General features: G+C 33.5%; 1 protein-coding gene across 26 annotated transcripts in view; it reads right to left on the reverse strand.

Moving 5' to 3' along the window:
* Window positions 1-21,714, reverse strand: part of mmd (mind-meld) — a 1,228,927-nt gene that overhangs the window by 1,194,769 nt on the left and 12,444 nt on the right. The window contains exon 1 of one of the 26 annotated variants that reach the window (XM_067784019.1): window positions 8,850-10,341. The exons of the other annotated variants lie outside the window; for them this stretch is intronic. The gene's annotated coding sequence lies outside the window, so the exon portion shown is untranslated. Of the gene's footprint in view, window positions 1-8,849; window positions 10,342-21,714 lie in introns of those variants that run through there. 26 annotated transcript variants of the gene reach the window in all.

Raw genomic sequence — 21,714 nt, forward strand, 5'->3', positions numbered from 1 at the left:
TTGTTTTTGTAAAGTTTCTTTTTCGTTGAGAATAAGAAGCTTTGTAAACTCGGGCTCAGATTTACATATTTAAGTTTGTTTGTTTTAATGGTAATAGAAATAAGAAAAACTGAATTAAGCAAGGAGACAAATAAAAGCAGGATAGCCTAGTGGTTAAGGCAACTCCAGTTTCATCGTGTGATTCGCGGTTCGAATTTCGGTGAAACCTTTGATAACTTTACGAAATTGCCTGACGATGAATTCGTGGCGGTTTTCGAAATAGTACTATCGCAATATGCCAGTAAACATTTCATTCTTTCTTTTCAGTTTCTCTTAGAAAAACATAATAATTGAATATTCAATTATTATAAGCCGGTGTTAAGCTCATGAATTCTTAATAAACAGTATAAATTGAACACACCATTAAAACAAACAAAAAATTTGTATTTAATGGATGAAATTTTATAAAAATTGCTGCCGCAAACGTTTTTCTTTTTTCTACATGACTTGTAAATTGTTTGTATCTCTTATTCTCCTAGTCTCTCTCTCTCCTTCTTTTCTTCTCTCCCAATCTCCAGGTCCTTTTCCATTCCCATTTTCTACATCCCATTTTTACCATTCAATCGCTTTCCCACTATCTACGCCTCAATCTGCCCTTCCGTCATTTTATCGCCCTTCATCTATTTTGTCATCCCTCTTTAGCTACCTTTCCTCTCTATCCCTATCTTCCTCTTTATCCCTATTTTAATATAACTTACTTTATCTCTTTCTTTTTCCATCCCTCGTTCGTAATTTCTCCCGTTTCCTATATCAAAAACTCTATCAACTCACCATAAGTTTGATTTGTTGTGGTTATAAAAATGGGGATTCATGCTATTAGCGAGCTTTGGCCATTATTCCTTTTGTTTAGCTATATTTTATTAAAATAATTTGTTAAAAATAAACGATTGTGAGCAAAAAAAGAAATATATTTCTACTATGGCACTATTGTGAATATTTGATTAGAACTATTCGCCAGATGGCAGCGTAATCGCATGTAAGTTTTTATTGATAGATGATTGATTAATAGAACAGCTGATTTCTGTTGATATTTGATATGAGACTTTCATATTTGTTGACTCGTGCCTATAATATATTCTTAGGAACTCAACCTTCTGTGGTGCACGAAGATATATACTATACACACAAGCACACAAACAAAAAAATTTAATAAAACATTTTGATTGAATATATGGCTTGCAGCGAAGAAACACAAACAATGCTTTATGTTTTTTGCAGCTCATATTCCCCAAGGGAGGAAAGAAGTGGAGACTTAGTTTAATATGGGAGTCTTGTCAACCCATTTCCTGATGAATGCAAGCAGGATAAAAAATTTGGGATGTGCTTCTATGGCAAGACCTCGATCGGTAACTCTTCGATCACTGCTGTGTTTTCTCGCTACTATTAAGGATGCGGTTTTGGCGCAGTCATCCGATGCTCTCTAATGGACCTTTACCTCACTTGCAGTGGCAAGGATCTACTTTTTATAGAAATATGTGAAACCCAGGACATGGGTATAAGATAGCCTCTTGCCCTCTTATTGCGACCATGCGTGCCTCGAGTAAGCTGAGCAAAAGTTTGGCTAACATAAGAACTCTTGTGAGATTGCGAAGTTTTTCTGGTCCTCTATAGACTAAAAGAGATCGGCGGAACAAATAAGGTTTACAAAAGCTTCATAGCTATATGGAGAACTTCGGAATCATCCAGTAGCTTTATATATCTTTAAGCTGTGCAGGCTTTGTTAACAGAAAGCCAAAAAAAAAAAGACGAGACGTGCTTAGATTTTCGAAGCATAAGTCCGAGGAAATTATTTTATTACTCGGAACTTTATCTTTCTGCTTCGCTAAAAAATTTTAAGCCCGTATAATTATAAGTGAATGCCATAACACGACCAAATGTCAATCTAACCCAACTTACACTAGGCACATGATTCCTAACGCAATCCTGAAGTTGTGCTCAAATTTTCCTGAGAACTGTATCGAAACGTTCAGGAAATAGTTGCAAATGATGACTGATGGTAGCACCTGATCCCAATTAGCTTTGAAAACAACCTCAAAATTATTCGAGAATAAATACGAGAATAATACGTACGGGATTTTCCATAAATTATCCAGAATTATTTAGAGGAGAATCTTTTTAACGGTTAAAAATGACCAAGAATGGTTACCAAATAAATCCACAGCAATCCTGAATACAACAACAAAATTTTACCTAAATTATCCCGATCCGATTCCGAGAAGAATACCTAAAATACAAGGAGATAATATAAAAATGAAAGAAGACCATCTAGGAATTTTTCCGAAAATCATACCGAAGACATTTCCGAAATGATCATAAAAGCAGTAGTAGTCGCAAACTAGTCCCCACGCAATGCCAATTCCAAAATTGCTTCTAAATGGTCCTTGAAACAATCACGAAATAACCCAGCAGAGAGTGCTTAAGGTTATCCCGAAAAAGCCTGGTATTATCAGGAAACCAATCTCGAAAGGTAGTAAAATATTCCCGATGTTACTTTTCAAATAATTCAGAAGTTGTTCCGAAATGGTCAGTAGATACCTCCTAAACGATTAAAAAAAGCATTGAATAAATTCAGAAATGGTATCCAAATATACACAAATTTAACCAAAAAAATTTAGGAATTGCCCTAAAATAATGGGGAACCTTAGCGATCCCGTAAACAATTGTTTATACAAAAAGGTAATTTAGAAATGATACCGAAAATCAATGTGAAAACACACAAATTATTTAAGAGCTTTTAACGTGAGTTCCGGCCATAAGGCTCAACCTCACGGCGGCAAGACACAACGGTTATGATTACATGGTCAGTGGCCCAACTATAGGCTCCCTGACCACAACGCCTCGTAGCCTAATCACATGGTCTTATCTTCGTTAGGTATGGCGTCTACCGAGGCTCCTACCATTTTAAGGATAATGACATTCGTTTGCAAGGGAACGCCACCTTGAGTATCATCACCATTCTATTTTAAGCACAAATAATTCCTGCTGGCGCTTGGGACACTGCCAGATTACTGATATGATTCCATAATTTCAAAGCAAGCATTAAGAGATGTTAAAAACCTTTTCTGAACACCTGGATATCCTTCACCACAATTAAGGGATGTGCTTACCTAACTTCTCTATATATCGAGATCTAAAGAGCAGTAGTAGAACACCAAATTTAGTCTCATAAATATTTCAATATCTCTGCTTTCTTAAAAAAGAGCCAAATGCCATCGTAAGTGATCACGAATATTCCACTATCGATTCAAATTTAAGTACGAATTTTTACATAAGCAGCCCCAAGAGGATCTGAAGGTAATTATAATATGCTACTGAAATGGCTCTAAAATGCTCCCAACAACAAGCCCGACAAACGCATATATAAACTAATCCCAACAGTTGTTATAATTTTCGCTTTTATTTAGAAGTCCCCGTCCGTGGAGTTACCCATTTTCTTACATCTGCTCACTTATAAACCTGTGAAGACACCGTGAAAGGTACTGAGATCAAATACTAATACACTCATTACTAAGCCAATTATATTTTCTTAAGAGATGATTAAAACACGGAGAGTTGGGATGGTTGAGGCGAATCATCAGACAATTTTCTTTCTTTTTGATTTGGATGCTGATGGAGATAAGTTGTTCTCCTCGTAAATACAAAAAAAATTGTTTAATTACTTTGCACGAGAATTTTTGGCTACGTGTGGAGGTACTAGCTCCAAAAGTACCATCAGTGTAAACCACCGAGAAGATCTATTTTGGGTTTCTCCAACGGAAATTCTTTCCGGCTATCAGAAGGAAGCCAGAAACATCCATAACGTTCATAATATTCCCGATCCGAGGCCACCCCTTCTAAAAGTGTTAAGCGGTGATCATGGAAAGCCAAAAGTGTTGTTGATTATAAATAAAAACATATCTATGGCATATATATACATATTAGAGCGGGTCAAATTGTATGATTGTATGGTTGGATTTTTTTCCATCAGGAGTATAGCAAAAACGTAATCAACAGATGATTCTAAGAAAAATGTCTGAAGACACCATAGCTCTAGGTCCGATTTTGAGTGCCCCACTTTTGCAAAATAGATATTTTGCATATGAATGTAGGGTTTGGTTAAAAAATCTTCATAGCTTCTGATAGAATTATAGGAAAAATATCACATTGGGCTTACTTTAAAGGTATTTTACGTACTTTTCAGAATCTGTATTAATATCTATGGTATTTTTGAATTTTAGCAGATATATTAGGCTTAAATTATGAGAAATTAGCCTAAAATGATCTTTTAACTACTATATTATCATTTTTAAGAAATTTCCAACAACTTTCATAAAATAATGAAAATTAAAAATGTGAACTATGCACACAAGCCAAACTTCATTTTAAGAAATATGTTTACAAAAACAAAGGATCCGGTGGAAAAAGAGCAACAGAACAGCGTAGTATATCAAATAAAATGTAATGGCAAAGTGGGTGAAAAATGGGATCAATACTATATAGGCACAACAAAACAGCAACTGGGTATACGGCTAAATGCGAAAAAGAAAAAGATGACAACGGCTCTCGCACAGCACCTTACAAAGAGTAACCATACAGCGGATTTTGACCATGCACAAATATTAAACATAGAAAAAAGAGAAAAAACACGACTTACTTTAGGGAGCTTAAGAATACAACAAAAAATACACCAGGTTGTGAATTTCAAAGAGGACGCTAACAATATAAGCAACATTTATACTGCAGTTGTACAAAGAGCGAAGCGACAATTATAAATCAGTGCTAGTTAATAATATGTAAATATGTTTGTTTGTATTTATACTGTGATATTATAATTAGTTAAATAATCAATGTAAGTAATAATTGTCAAGATTAGAATTTTGATGTTTATTGTTGGAAAAAGTAGTTAATTTTTATATATCTGATATATTTTCAAATAAAACAGCTTTCTGAGGATGACGCAGTAAGCGTCGAAACGCGTCAAAGTAACACAAAAGCAACAAAGCGCACTTATTGAAAACGACCATAAAAGCTCTACCCAGCAAACCATAAACTTTCAGACAGTTTCTTGAAAAAAAAATTTAGGCGCTCTAATACATATATTCATTAAAAGAAAGTGCTTTAATATTTAATTTTAAATGTTTTGAACAAAGAAAAAAATGTGCAGGCGCATCCCAACCACCCATTATGCTCATTATGCACACACATTGTTATAAAATCTACGGTTAGATATTAAATTTTAATTATATATATATTTTCAATTCAATAAAGTTATATTTGATGGCAGTATAAATTTAGTCAAGGTTTAATATTATGAAGTGTTAAAGTATTGATGTAGGGTCTGAGTAACCGAATCTAGCATTAGGGTGTTTTCAATACATAGCTTTTTGGTGTCGGTAACACAAGGTAGGGAGGGCACACCCGAAGATTACCATCTTGTCCGGAGGAAAATCATATGTTCGTGAGTATTCATAGTATCTGATTTCATATATTAGAGATGTAATAGTGGTTTTGAATTTTAGTTCGAATGCCTACTAAAAGCAGGTAGATTTTTGTTGTTGGCGATTTGAATCCAATTGACAAAGATTCCATCATACGACGAGCTAGAGCCGAACCAGTACGTGCTGAAGTCGCCTTTCACTTTGGATAGCAGACCATCATTTTATAACGCAGCACAGTCTGGCTGGTTGAGTAGGAATTTTATATTGTAGGCTGCCACTTTGGTTAGAAAGAATAATATCGCTCTGAGCATAGACCCATCTGCCCATCTGATTACCATTATTAGAAACATTATACAGTTTCACCAAATGCACTTTAAAAACTTTTTACACTACAATGGCCGCGCTTAGACACGACTTCAGCTAACATATAATTCATATTTATCCTAGTAATTAATATATGCAGATATATTACTGAAATTTTAACTTAAATTTAAAAACAAAAATTTAATCAAGCCTCATTAAATGTCTTTCAACATTCAATTGTAATTAAGAGAAGCAGTGAAAAATATGGACGCCGGCATTATGAAGCTCTCTAATCCACGTCGAGAAAGTAGAGTAGGCCAACATCAACAGCAGCAACGGCAGAAACAACAACACCAACTACACCATCAAACATAGCAATCAGCATTTATTGTTGGCAATGGACACTCAGCTAGCTTACACATACATACATACGTACATACATTAACAAGTGCATACATACATATACATGACAAGACACTGATTATAAAGGAAAGACAATCAAAGTACAGTAGCAAAAAAACAACATTGTAATTTAGATGCATATAAAAAGTTACAGTAAAAAGACAAGAATAAGTGTCACGATAACAGACAAAATGCACAAGCAAAATCGATATTAGCCGCATTTCTTATAATTTTTTTTTAAATTTTGCTTTCTTTTATGTCTGTCCGTTGAGCCTTTTTTCTTTAAGTATATCAATATACATTATTATGTCATCAACTGCAGCCAACATTACCTATTCAACAAAGTATAATTAACACTGTCATATTTTTATGTATATATGTATATATGTAGCTAAGTAAAGAGCGGGAAACAGGGTAATGAATGAAAAATAAAAACAAAGGAGAGGAATAAAAAATTAAGGAAAATAAAAAGTAAAATTTGATAAGGAAAAGAACGAACAGACGGCATGAGTCAAAATTTGGAGCAAATTTCAGTTACAAATAAACTTGTCTCTCTTAAGATGAAACTGACTATCATTAAGTCAATATTATTTTCTTATCGTGGTAGCTCTCAATCAATTAAGAAGAAGTTGTATGTAAATAAGCTTAATGCACATGAAAGCCGCTTCTGTTAACCGGAATTAATCCTCATTCATGCCAACGGAGTCTAGTGCATCACCTGCCATTCAAGAATGGACGGGATGGCAAAGCAATAGAAGTACTTTCAACAAAAACAGCAGAATATATTGACTGCTGAGTGGAAGGAAGGTCGCCATATCTCGACTGACGTTACGAAAATTTCCTCTTGAATAACGCGCTATTTCATTGCATCGAAAAGGCCGTATATCAGAAGACGATTGCAGAACGCCCTATCATGGGGTTTTCACCAGCAACTCATATCTTAAATCTATTTGAAATAAGTTTAACTTATCACCGTCCCCTCTGGAAAGCTGCATAAGGGTCACGACAGCGCATACTGTTTCACATAGCTGACAGGAGCATACGCAGTGGCAAAGTCATTAAGCTCCGAATAATATGGAAATTGAAGAGTTTGGCTGCCGCTCATGCAGCCTTTCCTCACGAATAACCTTTTATACCTTTGTACACTACTATGACTTGGAACCAATGTTGTTAGTATGTCCCCTCAGATATGATTCCCAGATACTTTACACGTTGTTTCATCAACGGAGATTTTCTTCGTACGCCTTAGGAATCTGATTACAAAATCGCAAGCACAAGTTTTGTAAAACAAATTTATAACCGAATTTGTTTCTTTAGAATAAATAATAATCTTGGCGGGTCACATCTGCTTCAAGATCGATAGTATATTAGCGCAAATATTTTGGCCTTCAGCCGCGCTTCCAAAAAAAAAACCGTGAAGGCCAACTTCGATCAGCGATCTAGATTTAGAATCATCTAGTTTATGTTGTGTTATTTTATTTTGCTTTATATTATTCCTTTTTATTTTATTTCATTTTATTTTATTTTATTTCATATAAATTTATTTTATTTTATTTTATTTGATTTTACTACGTTTTTCTGTTTTACTTCATTTTTTATTTCTTTTATTACATTTCATTAATTTATATTTTATTTTATTCTTTTTTCATTTTTTAATTTTATTTTATAAAATTTTTTTATTTGATTTTATTTTGTTCTATTTTATTTTTATAATTTATCTTACTTTCTTTTATTTTATTCTTTCTTATTTTATTTTATTTGTTTTCACCTAGTTTTTGTATTTTACTTAATTTCTTAATTTTTGTTTTATTTACTTCATTAATTTTTATTTTATTTTATTTTATTTTATTTTATTCTTTCTTACTTTATTTTATTCGTTTTTACCTGGTTTTTGAATTTTACTTAATTTCTTTATTTTTATTTTGTTTACTTTATTAATTTTTATTTTATTTTATTCTATTTAGTTTAACAGGTTTTTTAATTTATTTTATTTTGTTTTATTTTATTTTATTTTATTTTATTTTATTTTATTTTAATTTATTAGTTTTATTTTTTTATTTTATTTAATAAAATCTTTACAGTTTTTGTCATTGGTTACCTCTGCTATTAGTGTTATATCTTACAAAGGGGAAATAGAGCCTGTGGGCATTTCTAATTGGCTGGAATCAATTCGGGATATGATGGGCACTATTCCGGCATTGCAGTCGTTATAGTTACGGATTCATTTGAAAACAATACCTGATCCTCTCGGCACTATTCTCGGGATCTACACCTTGACTATTTCTGGTTAATTCAAGTAATTCATCTTGAGCTTCAGGTATACTGGGTACATTTTCAAGGAAACTTGCTAAGACAAATCGTTAAGACAATTCGTTAAAAATCTATCCATAACGCTGATTTTACATGCCAAAGATTTTGAACCATGTACCTTTAATATGGTAAGATGTTATAGCAAAACAAGTTTAGGTGGATGGTGACGATTGCTCTGGCATTTAAAAACGATGGCTTAATAATGACGACCTTAGTCGTAGCCATGTTTCCTACGTTACCAATTGCGAATCTAACTAAGTGCCCAACTCTAGTCAAAAGCAATGTCAAAGGCGAGAAATCTTGTATAATGTTGCTATTTCTTACGTTAATGAAACCAATTCACATAGCCTGCTTACGTTTTTCAAAATTTTGACTAACGTTTTTAAAATGTTTCATCTTCTTAGTATGTTAATCTGTTTGTTGGTCTGTCGTACGGTTAGCCTGAATTGGTTAGCTCATCGTTTGATTACTTGGTTAAATGGATGTTTGGCTGTATGGCTAGTAGTGCAAAAAGAGGCAACTATGCAAACCGGTGCGACTTATTTTCCACTAATTTTCTTTTTACGTAATTTCCTGATTGCATTTTTTTTTTAATTTTATTTTTTTTTTCATTTACAACGTAGTCATTTAAGCGAGTAGTTACACAGTAGATAGTTTGATGAGCGACAGATGCGCACGTGTTGCAGAATGCGTGTATGTGTGTGTGCATGTGCATGTTAACAACAAATACACTTAAGTGAAATGTAATTCAAAAAGAAAATTTCTACATTTATTTTATTTTTATAATTTTTTCTTGCTTCTTCTTCTTTTTTTTCGTACTAAATGTCTGTCATTTTATCTTTTACCTGCAAGTCATGCAATATCTAGAGCAGTCAGTGTCTGTTGAGTGCTTTTGTGGTACATACAAAAAAAAAACGCAAAAAGGCATCAAAAGGACTCTTACACTTACATACATACCAATACATTTTTATATATAAGAGACGTATACACACAGCCACGTAATGCACTTAAATAAAATGAAAATGATTTACAGACACGAAGGTACAAACCATCATTACCCATTATATTGCTACCTCGCCAATCTCTCTCCCTCTTTGTCTTCCTATCTCGTTTCTTCTATGTAAAAGCATGTCTGCTTTTTTGTTGTATGTGCGCTTATTTGTGAAAAATTGCCTCCCACCCAGCTAAATGTGCTTGTGGCCCCACTACGTTCTGCAAGTGTAGGTATATATGCATGCGTGTGTGTAAGTAAGTGCGCTTCGTTTGGTTTGTCGCTTATCACTTTGACCGTCACGTCAATCTTACACCGCGCTATGTGTTGAGCATACAATTCGCTACTAAATGTGCAAAATTTTGTTCTCGTTGTGCTTTTAAATTCTTTTTTTACTTAAATTTTATATATCGCATGTCCTATTTCATTATTATCATTGTCCTTTCTTTATGCACGGACTTGCCATATAAATTCAAATGTCTATTATTTGAGTTAGCTTTGAGTACGGCCAACGTAGACAAAGTCAATAATTTTGCTGTTTTATTATATTTTAAATATCTTTTAAAATGCCATTGGTCTTTGTGAAACACCTCAAGGTTGAATAGAGCCTACATTAAAAGGTTAATGACATACATTTTTATTTTATTTTTCACCAGCTTGAAGTGAATTTGCTCTCTGTATCCCAATTATGAACTTCAGCATTGAAATTTGTGTAGTAAATATGAAATGGGCTTATTAAGATCCATTACTTTTGAAGTAAATCTCCGCTGAGCTTGAATCATGGAGCAAAATGCTGAAAAAAAAATTTACAAAAAATGTGTTCACTTAAAGGGCGTGTCCAACCACTGGCAAGTCGGGACTTTTGGTTAGTTAGGCCAATAAAATACCTCCTCTTGCCTCGGTAAGTAACTGAGCTGACTGTTAGGCTAGGCTTAGTAAGGGGAGGAAAGGTTAGTTTAGGTTAATAGGACTAGGCAGAGAAGATGCTCTTCTCCCATTGTGATGCCCTTACCGTTTATATCCCTTACCGCACCAGATTTCACAGGAGTCACTAGAATTGGTGACCTGCGCAAGGTCATATAAAAATAATTACGTGCAGTGAACAACCTTCTACTTTGTGCTAGACAAAGCCACAACAGATTATGTATACTTTCTTGCTTTTCAATCCAACTGAATCTGTGGCAGTATTCGTTAGTTTTGAGACTCATCCTGACGGTCTGAATAAATATAAAATCAAACCTATCAACGGCTAGTGAAAACCTTAAGCGGGGATGATAGCCCTGAATTATTCAAGGTTCAAAGGGTGTTAAAGCGTCTTTTGTCGCAGTATAGCCAAACAAATCTTGGTAGCTCGCATTTTCCCTGCTTATAGTGATCGTGCCCGCACGTACTTTAAAAGAGTTCATAGGTATACTCACTGCATCATTTTCGGCACGGCGATTATACCCTTTTTGGACAAATCGTCATCTCATAAGTTGCCTTCAATAACACTGTAACCAGGTATTGGCGCGGTTATAGTCCGATTTCGTTCATTTTAAATAGCGATCTGAGATGAGTGCCCAGGAAGTAACATACCATATTCTATTAAGTTACCTCAAAATTTACTCAAGTTATCGTGTTTACGACAGACGGACGGACGGACATAGCTAAATGAATTTCTTTTTTCACCAGGATCCTTTTGATATATAGAAGGCTATATATCTCGATTAGTTTATGCCGTTACGGATTACCATTATGCGAACAAAATTAATATACTCTCTGAGCTCTGCACAGATGAGTATAAAAAAGTTCTATCCAACCAGCCTGTCAAGTCCACATAAATAAACCCGTTTAAAAATTAGAACAATGGAACGGTAACCATTTTTTCGATATCGAAAAATTCTAAAAATAGAAAAAAAAAAATACGATTGGTCTATACCAATGATGAATAAAGTAAAGACACTCGATATGTAGGTTGACTTTATAATGGGGAACAAAAACTTATTATAAATACGCTTACTAGTAATTTACAAAATGCCCACTTTTAAAAATATTGCTATCAAAATTTCGAAAGATGGAAAAGGTGCTAAAATTCAACACCAAAGACAGATAAAGTGATGTAACTTGATACGTCTAGTAAATTTAGGACAAGAAACAGAAATTTTATAAAATTTTGGAAAATGAGCGTAGCACCGCCCACATTTAGAAGAGAAAATTTAAAAGTTTTACAAGCCGTAAATCAAGAGCCATTGAAGGTATCGTGTTGAACTTTGGTACGGTGGTTGTATTTGCTATTATATATGCGTTTATTGAAAATTTACAAAATCGGTTGGCGACGACGTCCACTTTTAAGGTATTCGGCATCGAAATTTAGAAAATGTATGCTATAATTCAATATGCGGTATATAGCCAAATTACACTAATATTTCACGTCAGTAATTATGTATGTGCTGTAGCAAAGTACTATGTCGAATGTTGACATCACTATCCTGTTAGCAAATAATCACAACCACAAAAACGGAAAGCAGCCAGAATTATATACAAGCCAACGAAGAACATTCCATATACACATATGTAGTCATCAGCTAAGAGACGAAGTTCTTACGCACTCATACACACCTATACAGTTAAGTAACCAAGTATGCGATACAACTGTTCCATCTTCCTGAAAAGTCTGACCTTAGAAGAAATATGCGAACGAAGCAACAGAGAGTATAAAAGCAGCGAAAGCTGAGGAATAACTAATCAATTTGATTTAAACACGCTATTAGTTGTGAAGAATAATTGTGAAGTACTACTCCCAAAGTAGTCTAAATGTATGTATAATTATCAGGAATCTCTCAGAATTAGTTATATAGTACGAAAATAAAAAACTCTTGAAAATTGACGTAGTGCCATCCCTTTTCACTCTATAATACGATTTATGCCAAAAATTTACCAATTCTAACAAAAATTTATATAAGGATTGTTTTGAAGCCTAAAACGTATTAGAAATTTAATAAACCTTTGGAACTTGGGCATGGCACAAACCATACTAAGAAGTCTTCACAAAGGTTTTATTATCAAAGTCAGTCAAAAATCGACCAAATTTAAAGAGATTTAAAACACTGATAACAGACAGCTGCGAACAGAAGATGATGTTTGCATATGCATAAGTAGTATGTGTCCGCTTTCATATTATTTGATTCTCTTGAGATTTCTCTTTAAATGTATTCTTAATATATTGTTACGAATATTAGCAAAACTAAGGTGTGCTGCCGTCTCTAAGCCGATGCTAAGCAGTGACGTGAATGCACATCAATAATTCAATCATCATGTATCTACATAAACGAAATAATAACTGCGTCTACATATATGTACCATGTACGTATACGAGCAGCGGAGAGTCAATTCACAAATACATGCATATATCTGAGATGCTCCTAAATGTAGGCAATTATAATTGTGGAAGTGTCGCTCACACATGCAAGTATGGGGTATGAGAGAAGCTATAAAATTGTGCAATTCTAGTTACAGCTGAGAAGTTTGAGAGCTACTGGACTAGTAGATTCTGGAAGCGCCTAGAAGATGTATAAAATTGTGCAATTGTAGTTACAGCTGAGAAGTTTGAGAGCTCATGGACAATGCTAGTAGATTCTAGAAGATGCGAACGAGGAAACCAGAGAGTATAAAAGGCCGCAGATGTAGAGGCGCTGTAATTCAGTTTGATTTGAGTTGTCAAGCAGTTACGACTAAGACGATATCTAGCGAGCAATAGCAGTATTATTTTGAATAGTGGAGTTTCATTTGAGCTATCAGTTTGGTTATTAAGCTATTCGTTGCACAGTTTGAGTGTTATTGTGAAGTATTTTAATAAAGGCCATTTTTTCCATTATTCAATATTGGAGTTATTTATTCAACAGTTTAGCGATACGAACCTAGCAAAAGGGCAAATAAGAGGATTTGCAGCAAATTCGTTACAATATATTTGAAACCACACGCTGGGTATATAATATCGCTTACGCCCAAACTTAGATTTCTTTACTTGTTTTTGTTGTTGTTCTTTTTTTTTTTTTGTTTAGGTTGACACTAACTTGTAATCTTCTTCCTATTTAAAATATAACTATATATATATATATATATGTGGAGTTGCTCCAAACGAAATTTCACTAACCGAGCATTTGTTTCTTTGTATTTCAGCTCCTTGTACAAAATTTGCAATCCACGCACTAATGATGCGATTATATTAAAATTCGGCGCACAACTTATTAAAATAAGCCAAACCATGCGAATGTGCTAAACCATAATAAGGGATAGGAAGTAAACTCGTAATAAAGAGTTTTTACTTTGTGTGTGGTTAATACTTAAGGTTGCTTGATCAAACGGTATTGTGGCGAATATTAGCAGCACTATGCTGTTAGTAAATAATCACAACAACAAATACAGTAAGCAGCCAAACTCATGTACATGAACACACATAACCAGCACCTCGAAGTGAAGAGATTTCTCACACACACACATGCAGTCATCAGCCGAAGTTGTTACTCACACATACACACATACATATAGCTCAATTACCAAGCAGGAGATACAACAGTTCTAGAAGGTGAAACGTCTAGACCTTAAGAGAAATATGCGGACGAGGCAACAGAGAATATAAAAGCAGTGTAAGCTAAGGAATGACTAATCAGTTTAATAGACACGCTGTTGTGAAGTACGTGATATTTAAGTATAATTCTACTACTCCCAAGTACTCCAAATAAAGACTATTTTGCAATGCCGAATATTGGAGTTATTTATTCAGCGATTCGAACGTTAGCAGAAGGTGTATAATTATCAGAAATCCCCAAAATTCGTTACAATATGGTAATAGAATGGCTATGCATGCACATTTTCTTTTGTGAAACTACCCATATTACCAATATCCAGGGAATTCACGTGATGCAGACTCTATGTTTATGGATACCTACATATGGAAATTTGAATTTGCTTGGTAGGTGTTTTAATATATTGGTATATATATCAGATGCCACGTCTCCCACATACAAACCTTACACCCTATGTACTAAAGGCCTATACTTCCTACAATTTGGTGTATATTTTATACAAAAGAGGAGTTGAAAAACTTGCGTGCGGCATATTTTAAATATAGATAGATGGCATTTAAAATTGATAATGAGCGCAATTCGAAAATCAGCGATACTTTACGATTTACTATTGAATGCACCCTGTACACGAGCACATGTCTGCCATTATATAATCAATTTTCTTATTATACCCAGCTGTACTTGTACACAGGGTATTATAATTTTAATTGGATAACGGTTGGTTGTACAGCTACCTATAAAAGGAATCGAGATAGATATAAACTTCCATATACCAAAATAATCAGTAACGATTGAGCCATGTCCGTCCGTCCATCTGTCTGTCCGTTAACACGATAACTTTAGTAAATATTGTGATATCGTCACCAAATTTGGTACACGAGCTTATCTGGACACAGAATAGGTTGGAATTGCAAATGAGCGAAATCGGATGATAAGATAAAATCGCCCACTTTTTATATATATAACATTTTGGAAAACACAAAAAACCTGATTATTTAGTAAATAATACACGTAGAATGTTGAAATTTGACGTGTGGACTGATATTGAGACTCTTAATAAAAATTTTAAAAAATTTATTTAAAGTGGGCGTAGCACCGCCTACTTGTGACGAAATCAATTTTACAAATATTATTAATAAGATCGCGGGTTAAAATCGAGCTCAAGGCCAGCAATAATTTTTTATCAATATTATTGTTATGATACATTTTTTTTTAATTGAAAAAATTTTTAAATTAGAGTAGAAGAAATAAAAAATTTAGACAACTGCCAAAGCTCGTTGTATAGATCCATAGCAGTTCTAAAAAAAAAAAAAAAATTTTCTTTCTTTTAATCTAATTTAAAAATTTTTTCAATTAAGAAAAAATGTATCATAACAATAATAATGATAAAAAATTATTTTGAGGTCTTGAGCTCGATTCGAACCCGTGATCTTACAAATCAGTAGGCCGATATAACAACAAAAAATTGTTAATATTATTAATCATAAATCAAAAACCTAAGGTAACAAAATTCAGCAGAGAGATTGACCTTTACTATAAGGAATGCTTTGAAGAAAAATTAACGAAATCGGTTAAGGACGCCGCTCACTTTAATATACAAGATTTTTAAACGGGTCGTTGACGAATAAAATAAGCTATATATTTGCAAAAAATAGCATGGATTTTCAATTCAGTGGATTTATAACAACAAATAGGAAAAACTTCAAGTTTTAAAAAATGTACGTGGCACCGCCCCTTTTATGACTAAGCAATTTTCTATGGCCACCGTGGTGTGATGGTAGCGTGCTCCGCCTATCACACCGTATGCCCTGGCTTCAACTCCCGGGCAAAGCAACATCAAAATTTTAGAAATAAGATTTGTCAATTAGAAGAAAATTTTTCTAAGCGGGGTCGCCCCTCGGCAGTGTCTGGCAAGCGCTCCGATTGTATTTCTGCCATGAAAAGCTCTCAGTGAAAACTCTTCTGCCTTGCAGATGCCGTTCGGAGTCGGCATAAAAAATGTAGGTCCCGTCCGGCCAATTTGTAGGGAAAAATCAAGAGGAGCACGACGCAAATTGGAAGAGAAGCTCGGCCTTAGATCTCTTCGGAGGTTATCGCGCCTTACATTTATTTTTTTTTTATTTAATTTTCTATGTTTCGTGAGCCATAACTCGAAGAAAAATTAGTTCAGCCTTGTAACACTATTAAGCACACAAAACAAAAAACAACAGCATTTCAAGTATACAGCTGGGTATGTATTGTTCGGTTTCACCCGAAGTTAGACTTCCTTACTTGCCTTATTTTGTTTTTTCTTTTATAAAAGTAATTTCATTTTACCTACATACATATCTACCAGAAACTTGTATTATTGTTCTTGCTCATGATTTTCCAATTTTCGGCAAATTAAAATTCAGTCAGCATTCTGTGTTCATAAAACAACAAATACACACAATAACAGATTAACTTGCCTAGTATGCTGAACTTGATTGATCTATTCTGTTTTGTTGCTTTTATTGTTAGTTTTGCATTTTAACGTGGCTGCATTTTTATTTAATTCATATTCGAAAGACTTTTTTGGTTTGTTTGCTTATTGTTGATTTTGATGAAATTTCGTAAATTAGACAAGTTCCAAACAATGTCAAGCAATGACCAATCTATTTATATATATTTTTCTTTTAATCGCTACCTAAATGAAGCGATGCGGAAAATCAGTGCAAATAATATATAGCTAACTTTTTGATGAGTACACAAAAACGTATGTTTGATCAAAATTAAAAGAAGCAATCAAATTGTTGCAGATTTAAGTTAAGTTAGATTCATTTATGACTAAAATTGTACCAGCGTAGTTTCCACACAGAGTTTATTAACTTTGGCAATATAACGGTTGATCGTAATGGAACAAACGAATCAAGATAAATATGGACTTCCAGATATATAAATGATCAGTATGTAAAAAGGAATTGATCGAGCCATGTCCGTTCGTCCGTCCGTCTGTCCGTTAACACGATAACTTGAGTAAATATTGAGATATCTTCACCAAATTTGGTACACGAGCTTATCTGGACCCAGAATAGATTGGTATGGAAAATGAGCGAAACTAGATGATAACCACGCCCACTTTTTATATATATAACCTTTTTGAAAACACAAAAACCTGATTCTTTAGTTAATAATACACCTAGAAAGTTGAAATTTGATGTGGGGACTGATATTGAGACTGGTGATAAAAAAAAAATTTAAATAGGCGTGGTACCTACCGCCCACTTTTGATAAAATCAATTTTACAAACATCAATAACCATAAATAAAAACCGTTAGACCTATGTAACAAAATTTAGCGGAGAGGTTGTTTTTTACTATGAGGAATGCACCGAAGAAAAATTAACGAAATCGGTAAAGGACCAAGCCCACTTTTATATAAAAGTTTTTTAAAAGGATCGTGAACGAATAAAATAAGCTATAACTTTGCGAAAAAGGGTTTTTTTTATTAATGGTATTTCTTTTCCAAAATAAAACTATAACCAGAAATAGAAAAAAATTCAAATATGGGCGTGGTACGGACCCTTTTATGACTAAGTCGTAACTCGAAATAAATGAACGAATCGTTATCAAATTGGGTACACGTATTTTCCTTGTAGCAGAAAGTATTTCTAGAAAAAGCGGACGAAATCGATTTAGAACCGGCGCCTACATACAACACATCAAAGGCTTTTCAAGGGGGCGTAGACGAATATAATAAGCTATGCCTTTGCGAAAAAGGGCTTAATAACAATGGTATTTTACTTTGTAAATAGAATTATAACAAAATGTTAGAAAATATTAAAATTTTTGAAGGTGGGCGTGGCACTGCCCCTTTTTGACTAAGCAATTTACTATGTTTTGGGAGCCATAACTCGAAGAAAATGAACGGATAGTAATGAGATTGGGTACACATATTTTCCTTATAGTTGAAAATATTTCTAGTAAAAATTAACGGGATCTGTTAAATAGCACTACCACTTTTATATAAAATACGTATAAAAGGGTCGCAGACTAGAATAATAAGCTATATCTTAGCGAAAAATTGTTTTGTATCAATGATATTTCACTAGCAAGTTTTATTGTAAAAGGAAACTGGGAGACACCTTTTTTTCATGGTCGGTGCCGCACCCATATTTCAGTCAAGCATTACGCAACATTGGCGGCCATCGTGGTGTGATGGTAGCGTGCTCCGCCCACTAAATTTTTCTAAGCGGGGTCGCCCCTCGGCAGTGTTTGCCAAGCGCTCCGAGTGTATTTCTGCCATGACGAGTTCTCAATGAATACTCATCTGCCTTGTAGATGCCGTGCGGAGTCGGCATAAAACATGTAGGTCCTGTCCGGCCAATTTGTAAGGAAAATCAAGAGGAGCACGACGCAAATTGGAAGAGAAGCTCGGCCTTAGATCTCTTCGGTGGTTATCGCCCCTTACATCTATTTTTATTTTACTTATTACTTTCGATTTGATACAAGTGTAAGGCTTTTAACAAGATATAATTCTAGTAAAAATTGCCTACATCAAATTTCAACATTATTGGTGTATTTTTTACTAAATAATATGATTCCTTGTTATCCAAAATGTTATTTATATAAAAAGAGGGCGTGGTCAGCATCCGATTTGGCTCATTGTAAATAGCAATGGGAGATGAGTGCCAAGGAGCCCGTTTACTGAATTTCAATAAGATGTCACAATATATGATCAAGTTATCGTTATCACAAACATACGGACGGACATGACGAAATCAGTTTGTAAATTTTATCTAAAAATTTTGATGAAATCCTTTGGCGACCTTTTTCTGTTAATAAGGTATTTGTTTAACCGGCTTTAGGTCCAATTTTTAGTATTAAAACACCAAAAATTGTTTCTTCCTTAGTTTACCAATATACTTCGGTTACACACGGTAACCATCTTCAGAGCTTTGAACTATAAACAAATTACAGAAACACAAAATAAAAATACAATTTACATAAAAAATTAAACAAACATGAGCATTTCTCTACATACATTATTTTACACGTCTTCGCTGTTTAACGTGGGGTTAGTCACTGTCCGCATATTGTTTATCAAGTGTTTGTAGTAGCTCGCGCAGTTATCAATGTCCGTTTTGTAATTCATTCGTATGTTAGTCGGGGTGTTTAAAATATGAAATACTTCCAAAGTCAATCTCTTATTATTTTGTTTCTCTTCCTGAAGTATTGTTGTTTGGTTCGGAGAGTGGTTTTTCGTCTTACAGTGTGTCATAAGTGCTGTTTTATGGTGAGTTGTTTCGTGGCAATGTTTAAAGTCTGATTTATATTGGGCTAGTCGAGTTTTTAATTTGGCTTTGGTTGTGCCCACATATATATTATTGCATGGTTTCATGTCATTTCCATTACATGGTATTATATATATCACATTGCCGCCTGAGGTACCTTAGATTTTGTTCTGTTGAATAAATTTTATAATGTGTTAATTGGCTTGTGCGCTATTCTAACTTTTTCTTTATTATAATAATTCGAGCTTGCTAAGCGCTCTGATAAATTTGGTACATAAGATAATGATTTGAAAATTTCAGGTTTTTGTGATTCCCGTTGGCTAGCTTGTGATGTATATCTTTTATTTAGGGTATTTGTAATATTTTCAGGTGTTTTAATACTAAAATTTGGACCTAAAGCCGGTTAAACAAATACCTTAAAAATTTTGATTTATGGAAGTATATATTATCCCGATTCGTTTATGCCGTTACGATCAATCGTTACGTTATTTAAGTTCATAATATTGAAACATATCGAAAGGTTCAAGTTTTAGGTCTGTTTCCTAAAAATGCAAATATGTAAAATAACCCCAATTTCCGAAATTATACTTATACTTATACTCTTTTTTGGTAATAGTTTGTGTTTCAAATATGCCTCGGAAGTATTAGAAAACTAATTTATCTGAAATGAACTATACAATTGAATCTCATGGTAAGTGTATAATTTTCTGTTACGCACGAGCTTAGACACCCTTACTTGTTTTTTTTTTTTTACCTTGGATTTAGTCGTCTGTTCATATATTACATTCGTAAAATTTAATGAGACTTAGACATATTGCTAAATGATATGTATCTTTTTCAAACTATTGTAAATTATGATGAAAAAAACTGAAAATAATTAACCATACAAGCTGTCAAAATTCTCTTCAGATATCTTTTTATTTTTGAGCTAAATATCCGAGAAGATCTTTGTCAGTGTGGAAATAACAATAATACCAGCCATTATGTTTTTTCTTTTTTTTCCTCCAACATATTAAAAACCAATAATTTTATAAAAGAAATCACTGTGCAACACGTCTTAAGCTCATTAATTTTAACGTATTTTTTTTTTTTTTTTTTTTATATTGTTAAATCCGAACTCGCATGGTTCGGTGAACATGCAGAACTTATGTGACTCAAACGCCTAAAAGTATACTTTGAATTTCTTAATTTTTTTTGTAGGGGGAATTTTTTAACGCGAAATAAATATTTAGATATATTTTTATATGTTTGTTTATTAAAACTATTCTTTTCAAGAATATTTCTTACAATGAAAATTTTTGATAGATAAAATGAAAATCTAAAATCATTTTTTCTATGAATATAAGAAAACATTTCTCATACAAAGTTATTTAAAGTTTATAGTAATAATTAACTTAAAAATTACAATTAAAATTAGTCATAATATAACTCGCGCCTTAAAGCGTACTTTAAATTTTTGCAATTTAACTTTTTTGTACTTAGAGAATACTGAATACTTTATGGGCTTTAGACCCGGCTTTTCAGTACAAGTTCAGCTTAGTTTGTCACTAATACTACGCTTAAATTTATTTTGCAGTTTTTTAGCCTACTTTAACTGAAGTTTAAGCAACAAGATGTTTATTTCTCGCAAAAAAGGTCTGATGGCTTTGATGGTATCACCTTGAAGATAAGTGTTTTTTTTTTTTCAACTTCACCTCAATTCGATATCCCATGTAAAATATCAACTACAGAATTGTGCTGGATATTCATTTGTGAATGAACCATTCCACAAAATCTCACAAAGGTTGGAGAATAATTTGAGCAAAACGTTAGAGATGAACTCGGGAGCTATACATTTTATTCTCAAAAGCTCGATAGTGTTTAGATAATGGTGTTGGATATCAACACCAGACCTAGATACATATTTCTCTAAGGCCGGGTAAAATATTTTTTTCACGCTTGTTGGGGAAACAAAATCCAGCTGCCGCCACATCTACCTACATATCTACACACATAACACGCGCGATGTCTAAGTTGTTTTTGGATACATTACAATAATAAATAATAAAAAAAATTAAAAAAAAAAAACAATGTAACATTACAAAAAAGCCAACCCCAAAGGTGGCCTTAAAATGTGACTTCCAATTGCGCTGAAATTTAACCGGAGTTTAAATTTGACTAGAGTTTAGACAAACTTAGAGTGTGCTTAGCTTAACCAACTACTGAAAAATCGGGCCTTATAAAAAAAATATCTTAGGTTTTGTAGAGCGTCAGTATAAGAATACAAAATACTCTCAAGGAAGATAGGAGCGCCTTGCAATAAAATCGTTGTATGTCAGATAAAATCTGTTAAGAGCACTCTGATCGAATTTGAGAAATTGTGAAAGAGATCAATGGAAAATTATAAGGCTTACGCGAGAACACAGACACGACTTGCCCCGTGATATATATTTTTTC

Source organism: Eurosta solidaginis, chromosome 4, assembly GCF_040869045.1.
Source record: "Eurosta solidaginis isolate ZX-2024a chromosome 4, ASM4086904v1, whole genome shotgun sequence".
Classification (NCBI taxonomy): domain Eukaryota; kingdom Metazoa; phylum Arthropoda; class Insecta; order Diptera; family Tephritidae; genus Eurosta; species Eurosta solidaginis.